This window comes from Myotis nattereri (genome assembly GCF_964212035.1).
Source record: "Myotis nattereri genome assembly, chromosome: 10".
Lineage (NCBI taxonomy): Eukaryota > Metazoa > Chordata > Mammalia > Chiroptera > Vespertilionidae > Myotis > Myotis nattereri.
Window position 1 is genome coordinate 25,536,641 of NC_138085.1, and position 8,947 is coordinate 25,545,587.

Consider the following 8,947-nt stretch of genomic DNA (forward strand, 5'->3'; position numbering starts at 1 on the left):
GGACCCCATGGCACAACCCTGGGAGGACCACCCCCTGGGTTGGGTGGTATGTGAGTGAGAAGTCAGAGTTGGGAGCAACTGGGGGAGTGAGGGATAGGACACGGGGAAGGGAGGGCGATGCCCAGCATGGTCTGGGGCAAGGGGACAGAGGGGATGAGAGGAGGAGCAGAGAGGCTTTGGTGGGGGAGGAGCGTGAACGGTGTGCTGAGCATTGTGGGGTGGAGGTGTCTTTGGGACCTACAAGCTGGGAACAGATCAGGCGGTTCCCAGGAGAGGCCTGGCCTAGCGGTGCTGGGAGTCTTCTGGGAAGATGGCAGTGAAAGCTGTAGGTACGACCAGCTTGTCTGGGGCTGGAGGGGGATGAGAGCGGGTGGGGTACACCCCGCGGTGAGTCACATGGAACACATAGTCCGCAGAAGGATGGGTGTAGCTAGTGTGGAAGCTGAGGGAGGGAGGTTCACAAAGGTAGGTCAGCGGGGTGGATGCCAGAGGTGTCAGGGGCTGAGAAGTTGTGGGAGGCAGGCAGACCAGTTGGCCAGGCCCTGCCAAGACCCAGGGACAGGGCTGTCAGGGGGACCTGGGATGAGAACAGTCAGCTAAGAAGGGCGGGCACATTCCAGATCCATTCCACACCCAGGTTCAGGAGAGCGAACACCTGTGGGAAGTGGAGAGAGGAGGGGTCCAGCCCGCACCCCAGGTTTTGGCTTCTGTGATTGACAGCTGGTGGCCTTGGTTAAGCAGGGAGCCCAGAGGAGTCAGGGACAGTGGAGAAGCCTGCAGCCTGGGCAGGGGGTCTAAGGCAGCGACCTCAGGCCTGAAGCTCAGGAGCAGTCAGTGCTGGGGAGCAGGTGGCTCAGCCTTGCAGAGGGGCAGGGAGGGGGCTGCCTCCATGGTGGAACCGGGGAGCAAGCACACAGGGAGCTTCAATGAGTGTTTGTGGAAAGGATGAGGGGGGACCCAGGGACCGGCCAGTATGCGCCCTGAAGAGCTGTCCCAGAGGGGAGAGAATCAGGGGACAGAGGCTGAGAGCTCCCAGGGGTAACCGGTCAGGTTCAGACCCTGCAACAGCCAATGGCGGAGGGGAGGCGGCCTGCAGGGGTCCACCCGCTCAGTTTGGCTCCCATCTTTGGGGAGGGCAGCTCGCAGAGGGGGCGGCTCCCCCAGGGGCAGGGCCTCGGAAAGAAGGGGAAAGGAGGCCACAGGAAGCACCTTACAGAAGAGGCTGGTGAGGGAGGAGGGACACGCAGGCGGCAGCTGGACGGGCTGCCATGAGGTCAGGTCAGGGGGGATCTTCACCTGTCGTCCTCCTCCCTCCTCGGCCTCTTCCTAGTTGAGTGGCCTTGGAAAACCCAAGGATCATTTTTTTTTTAATATATTTTATTGATTTTTTACAGAGAAGAAGGGAGAGAGATAGAGAGTCAGAAACATCGATGAGAGAGAAACATCGATCAGCTGCCTCCTGCACATCTCCCACTGGGGATGTGCCTGCAACCCAGGTATATGCCCTTGACCGGAATCGAACCTGGGACCTTTCAGTCCGCAGGCCGACGCTCTATCCACTGAGCCAAACCGGTTTCGGCCCCAAGGATCATTTTAAGCTGAGCTCCTGCTGTGATAGAAATCCCAAATCAAAATGGGATTCCACTTAGAGGGACTTAAAATACACCAAGGCCTGGGAAGAGGATACACGGGGAGCCCGGAGCTCGGGCATCGCTGCCAGTGATGAGCGGTGAGGAAATCCAGGACTCAATTCTACTCCAACTCATTTTATTACAAACCCATCTTTGTATTCCAGAATCAATGGCTAATCAGTACAGGTCACAGCACTCGGAGACAGAACACATTTGCACACCCAGTTCTTTGTCAGCACATTAAGGCCAAAGGAAAACCTCTTTATAGAGCCCCGGTCCCCAGGCCAAGCCCATCCCAGGAGAGCACCTTAGGAAACCGGAAACCATGTGTCAGGAAACTGGCCATATACACACTAGAGGTGTGACTCCTAAAGAGAAAGATTGATGCCAGCTGATGTCAATATAGCCTGTCCCCCCCAAAAGGTAAAAAGAGGTAGGGCTGCTGATGGAAAATGAGTCCCCATTGGATGTAAATATGGGCTGTCCCCCAAAAAGGTAAAGAGAGGTTGGGCTGCTGATGGACAATGAGTCCCCATTGAATGTAAATATGGGCTGTCCCCCAAAAAGGTAAAGAGAGGTCAGGCTTCTAATGGACAATGAGTCCCCATTGAATGTAAATACAGGCTGTCCCCCAAAACAGGTACAAAGAGGTCAGACAAGTGATGGAAAATTCTCTCCATTGAATGTACATGTAGTATCCCCCCAAAATGTAGACACATTAAGAGCTGATAACGCACTTAATTTTCACTTCTTTTCAGTTTGAACAGATTTGAAGAAATCAGTGAAGACGGTAAGATTTGAACGAAGAGCATGTCTCCACAGGACTTTTTATGGGGACACAGAAAAATTAAAGTTGAGGGGACGCAACACCCAGCAGTCGAGGAATCAAGGGCAGTTATTGAGAGATATGCGTACAAACACCTAACCGAAGGAACGATTCTTGATGTGTGCGGCTCCATGGCTGCGTCAGTTGTGGTCCAGGCGCTGCTGCTGCTGAAGCAATGGAACCGCAAACACCGAGAATCGCTGCGTTCCGTGTTTCTGCGCATCCTCTGTCCACAGCGGCCCTGGATGCCTGGACTGGGGCCCGTTCGGGACCAGACACTTCATCCTGGATGTGTCCCCATCACAAAGTCCAGAGGATACATCTTCTTGGTTCCAAGCTGAGTCTGGCTTCACCCATTACATCAAATCCGCTAACCCTGAAAAGGAGGGAAAATTGAGTTCTCAGCTGTTAAAGTGTGTGTACATTTGGTGGACAGCCAGCCTGTGGTACATCCATTTGGGGGACACCTCAAAACACATATATTCCATGAGTGCCTACACGGGTATGGAATATAGTAAATTGGGTTTCTATCCCGGGGAGTGACTCAGAAACAAAGACTCAAAGTGTCATCCTCGATGGTGGACACCGGGGGCTACAGCCACGTTAGCGACCAGGCTGTACCCGCCTCTCGCACACGCTCCCCTCTGCACACTGTGGCCTCTGCTGGGAGGGGCGGGCAGGGCTTCTCTGCGCCAGGCGGGGCAGAGCCCATGATGGTAGAAAAGTGAACCCGGGGGCAGGTCCGGGGCCCAGGAGCCAGCTGGAGAGAGGCACAGCCTGAGGCCACCTGCCTGGAAGGCCTCGGGCCCCGGGCTCAGGAGTGTGGGGCCCAGGCCTGGCTCGGCAATGCTCTGGCGTATCAGTGAGCCCGACTCCAAGGTCCACCCAGGGCCGCGAGTTCTTGGTCGTCAGGCCAGTCTGGGCTTCTCCTGGGAGCCCCAGGCTTCTGGAGATGGAGTCAAGTCCGGACCACAGGGCCCAGCCCTGAGAGCGTGCCTTCATGTACCTGCTCACCCACAGCAGCACACACATGGACGCTTTCATGGAGGTCAGGTTGCTGACACATGTTGTAAGGGGCACAGCATCTGCCTCAGGGAGTGTGTTTGTGACTGCACTGTGAGCATCCCCGGGCCAACGTGGATTTGTTCAAAGAGACCAGTTTCTGAAGGGTCAGACGTGTGCAGCCATCGTGGGAGTGTGACCCTAGGGTCCGGCAGAGCCTTGTCACTCACCGAAAGATGGGAGCAGCGGCGGGAACACTTCTTCATTCCAAAGTCGCTCCCGGCCCCTCCGGCCGATGGGAGAGGGGGCCCTGGTGGTCAGAAGGGGCGTCAGGAGTTTGAAGGCTCAGGGGCTGCGGGTCCAAAAGACCAGTCACCCACGGCCACGCTCATCTTCTGAGCTCCACCTGCTGGTCCCACGCAGCTGTGGCGACACCCGCCTGCTCTCTAAGTTGTTCCCATGACTGACGTTCTCAGGGGCCCGTTGGCGTGGGAGCCACGTCGGGTGACTTGCGTGGGCTCTTGGCAGGGAGCCCCTCCCTGTGGTCCTGCCCTGGACCCGTCGGGCTCTGAGAAGCTGACACTGCCAGGACAGGGGCCACGGTGGCCACGTGCCCTGAACGTCCGGGGCTGAGGCCTCGTCCTGGCAGCCGGGGCTGCAGTCACTGTGTGGTGCTGGGGCTGGAGCTGCTGTGGCCGCCACCTCCCGTGGCCATGGCGGGGCCGTGGAGGAGGCTGCAGGGGAGCCAGCCTCTCCTCCTTTGGGGGAGCCAGTGAGAAGCGCCTCCTGTCCAGTGGTTGGCACTGGGGACCCTGGCGGTGAAGGAGCTGGGGCAGAGGGTGTGGCTGGCTGTTTCTGCCCTCGAGTCCTCAGAACCCCCGCCTTCAGGTGACTCCTGTTTGCCGGCCTGTGGCCTGAGGTCCCAAGCAGCTGGGCTGAGGCTAGGCTGACTGCCCTATTTAGGGACAGGCACCAGCGGGCAGCTGTGTGGGAGGTGGGGGGGAAAGGGGGGAATGGGGTGGCCTGGCTCTGCCCAGAGAAAGGCTCTGAGGAGGCAGGGCTGCCTCAGGGCGCACTGGGTGGGCCTCGGGCTCAGCAGGTCTCAAGTTGGGCTTCACATACCGCCCGGCCTTCAGCAGCTTCCCCCGCAGGGGCTGACAGTCCTTCTGCGGGCACAGAGCTGGAGGGCATCCTCCCTTTGCTACTGGCAGGTGCGCCTGCCTGGCCCCCGGGGGTCAGGAGATGAAGGTGTTTCTGAGCAGGTACCTTGGCAGGTCATCGGGCACCTGGGAGTGTCCTACAGAGAAGAGAGGAACGATGGAGAGGACTTAGTGAGGGCAGGAGGGTTCTCGGAGAGCCCTCCCCTCCCAGGGCCGCCCCTCACAGGCCACATGGCCAGGACCAAAGTTTCCGCTCCTGCTCAGCCTGTTCACAGCCTAGCGTCACCCCAGCTCCAGCAGCGCCTTTGGTCAGGACGCCAGGCCTGGGTGCTGGGTCAGCAGAGGCATCTGAGTGGTCAAGGCTGCCTCCGTGGAGGGCCCCTCCCTTCAGTATCCGGTCTCCAGGGATGCTTCATCCAGGTCTAGGCGTCACCTGGGGGTGTGTCTGTGAAGCTCAGAAATGGCATGCCATGTTTCTGTGAGGACCTCCGTGTCTTTCCTGCACTTTTCACAGGGTCTGGCCCTACAGGGTGAAGGAGCACTGGCAGAGGGGAAATCAGCGCGCCCCTCACCGCCCCAGTCCCACCGGGGAGCGAGCAGAACCGGCCTGGAAGTGCGGCAGCTCCGGGTGGAGGCATCTCAGGCTCCTAGTGACAGGACTCGGCGCAGATGGAGAGGCCGGGACGGTCCAGTCACAGCTCAGCCTCCAGCTGACCGGGTCCTGCTTCCGGGCTCCACTCGGCGCCGGGGACCAGGCGGTACCGGCGGGCGGACCCAGCATCCTCCCCCGAGGCGAGCAGAGCCGGACCGCGGGCTGCGGCACCTCCCGCGAGACCCGGTGCTTCAAGGCCCCGCCCCCGGGCCCCGCGCGAAGCAGGACGGGAAATTCAGCGGAGTCCGTCGTTTGCTTTTAGAGCGGGAGCTGACGCCCGCGGTCCTGGGCTGCTGCTCGCTGGTTCCCGGGAGCGGGGGGCGGAGGGGGAGGAAACGCTCAGCGGCGGCGGAGTCCCCGTGACCGACTCTGCTGTGGCCCCGGGGGCGCAGCCGGGCTCCCGCGCCTCGCACGTCCCGAGTGACTCAGGCGAGTCCCGGCCGGCGGCACTGCTGGTCGCCGTGTGTCCCTGACCCCGCACCCGACCGCCCCGGGCGGCGTGGCCTGGGCTCCGCGCCGCCCCTCCCCGCGCCTCCCAGGCCTCCTTCCCAGCTGAGCGCGGTGTCCCCGCGGCCGAAGCTCAGAGCGGGCCGCCAGGCGGCTGGTGCTGCTGAGGCCCCGGCTCAGCCCGCGGGTCTCGCTGACCCTGAGGCCCCGGACGCGGCCCTTCTGCCCAGACCCGGCTCCGGTGCCTCCTGTGCCTTCGGGTCCCCCCCTCCCCCCCAGCCGCCTCGGGTGCTCTTGGCAGGTCCCTGTTCCCAGGAAGCCAGGCCGCGGTCTCCCTGGGAGCGCATCAGTTCCATGCGGAGCTGTTATAGGGCCCCCGGGAAGCGCACACACAGTTGGGGCTGCAAAGATCTAAATATACTAATCAGCACAAAGTGGCCATTGTTCTGTGCAGGCGATCCTTTAATTACCGATTCTGTGGCTTCCTCTCAGAGTTAATATGTTGGATAACCTGTTGACTAGAACATAGGAAGGCCGGCTGGATTTTGTGGTGTTTGGTGTAAGTTTTATAAGGCACTGTGGGGTGCACAGTCCTCTGCCAGGGGCTGTACCCACGTGAATGCCGGGCAGTAGACAAAGAGGACATGAGAGACAGAGGCATATAGGAGAGTCTTTTTAAAAAAATATTTTCATTTTTTTTTACGTAGAGGAAGGGAGAGGGATAGTTAGAAACATCATGAGAGAGAAACATAGATCAGGTGCCTCCTGTACACTCCCTACTGGGGATGTGCCTGCAACCAAGGTACATGCCCTGGACTGGGACCCTTCAGTCCGCAGGCTGTTCTCTATCCACTGAGCCAAACCGGTTAGGGCAGGAGAGTCTCTTTTGCAGGCCATGTAGCCATTGCTAACAAGGAGCCATCAGACAAAACAGTTCTTCAAAGTAGCTTCACACAGTGGCTGCGCCAAGCAGCCCTTGCTAATACAGTAGCAAACAGGAGCCATACCAAGCAGCCACCCACCGGCTGGTTAGGAACACGTTTGTACTAACTTAGACACAAAGGCTTCCTGCCCAACAGTGACATCAGTATTTGGGTTATAGTAAGGTACTCCTGCCCAGTGTGTACAGTACAATCTCTGTGTCCTTGCTTAGATTGGCCTTGAACATCCCAGTTAGGATTCTCCTGCTCAGATTGGCCTTGAACATCTGGCGTACCCTGATGAGGCTCCCACAGGCACTATCTCAGTCATGGCCCAAGTTAAACTGTTCTCAAAACTGACTTATCAGAAGGAGGAAAAAGTGTCATGAATGTGACATAACCGTTCTCTCAGGAATAACACTTAATTCACAGAAAACATAACTGCAACCCTAGAGGAGCTGCATGGGAACCACAGGCTTAGATATTTCAGCCAAGAAAGCTGCTGGTGCCAAAAAGATCTCAGAGGAGAAACGAAGTCAAATTAAACTGTTTGTGATGTGAAAGCCATTTCAAACACTGTTTTTAAAGGTTGTCTAGTGCTGACATGAATGTTTGTTTTGATTCCTGTATTTGAGGATTGCAGCTTAACCGCTATGCCACAAAACCGTTTTACATATAAGAGTTGTCTGAGGCAGAACTGTCATCCACCTTCTACAGTGGCCGAATTTGACTGGCTGTTAGTTACTGTTCATAGAAATGTTCTGGAAGTAAGGGGTGAGGGCTCTTACCACCCACAGCTCATCCACTTCTTTGTAGTAATAAGCTGAACTGTTAAGTTTGCAAACAAGCACGACTGTTCCATTGCCAGTAATTTTATTCATGCCTTGGTCTTTTGGGTTAGCACCAGAAATTGGAATTGCTTGCAATTATATGTTTAGGTGGATTGAGCCTCAAAATTAATGATGACATTTACTAGTTTCTTAAAGCACCAAGTGGTTCAACTTTTGATGCATTAGAAATGATATGTTGTTTTTGTTTGTTTCATTTCAATATGCCAGTGATCTGTCAGGTGTGCTTTTTAAATGTTGTTCCAGCATTTGAACAGAAATGCCCTTAAATGTTGAGAGCCATTTACTATAAAGTAAAACTTGTCTAAATCCTTAAATGTGAAATGTGGAGAAATTAGTGAGTAGTAGTAGGAAATGTAGGATCAATATTGTCAGACATCAGTGCTTATCTCTCAGCCCAGTGATTTCCTACAGTTGATTTTGTCAGCAGCTAACATGTAGCTGTAATGTTAATTATGTACTGATAGTGTGAGGTAACTATGAAATGGTAACTAATTCCCTGAAAGAATCAGATCTGGAATGCTCTTTGATGTTATGATTACTTGTACACCTACAATGTGATAGGATTGTATGACACTCATCTAAGGATTCATGGCTCTTCTGTAAACTTCTGATAATTTTCTTCTCGTTTTGATCCCAGCAGCTGGCCAGAATGTGTTTGAATTCATACAGAAATAATATTGATATCTGAAAGCCATGTTGAACTTCTCTGAAGAAAGGGCAACAATGATTGCAGCTGGGGATTTGCAGGAATTTGTTCCTTTCCGTCGAGACCACTGCAGACAGCACCCTAATGCTTTGAACCTTCAGCTTCGGCAACTGCAGCCAGCCTCTGAGTTGTGGTCGTCTGATGGTGCTGCTGGCTTGGTGGGATCCCTGCAGGAGGTTACAATCCACGAAAAACAGAAGGTTTTACCAAGTTTCTCAGTTTGCTTTTGAAATGTAGAGAGATTCGATCTACTTGTAATTTAAGGCTACCCAGATGCAACTGAGAAATGAGTATGATGCTACTTCTAGGGTATTGGTTAAGATTTGGTAATTTTCATGAAAGCTAAAAATAATGACCTTAATTGTATTACAGTGTCATGGCTGTTTAGACATATAACTCAGGGATTTATAATGAGAGTCACTATGATTATGGTCCATTTAAATCTCTTTTTCTTCATTTAGTACGTGGGACCAGATTTCATGTTATTTGATGGTTAGATAGTCGAGTTAGCAATGGTCCCTGCTGCCCAAAACTTACATATTTCTAGAGGAGAAAGGAAATGCCACATAAGTAGATACAGTACTAGTTTTTAAATAGGGGAATGAGAAGTAAGTGCATGTTAAACAGTCAGTCATTCTCATCTTAATTCCATTTCTGTATCCCTTTTGGGATACCAAAATTTCCAGGAGCGGAAGTCTGTAGTTAGGAATCCAAACCTTTCTCTGCCCTGTTCATTCTGATGGTTGGCACAA

General features: G+C 54.7%; 1 long non-coding RNA gene across 1 annotated transcript; it reads right to left on the reverse strand.

Annotated features, from left to right (window-relative positions):
* Positions 1 to 1,754: 1,754 nt before the first annotated feature.
* On the reverse strand, positions 1,755 to 4,402 carry LOC308525857. The gene is made up of 3 exons (XR_013996489.1): positions 3,464 to 4,402; positions 2,553 to 2,833; positions 1,755 to 2,455 (listed from the first exon to the last, which is right to left on the reverse strand). It is a non-coding gene; the product is annotated as an uncharacterized lncRNA (long non-coding RNA).
* Between the last annotated feature and the right edge of the window lie 4,545 nt (positions 4,403 to 8,947).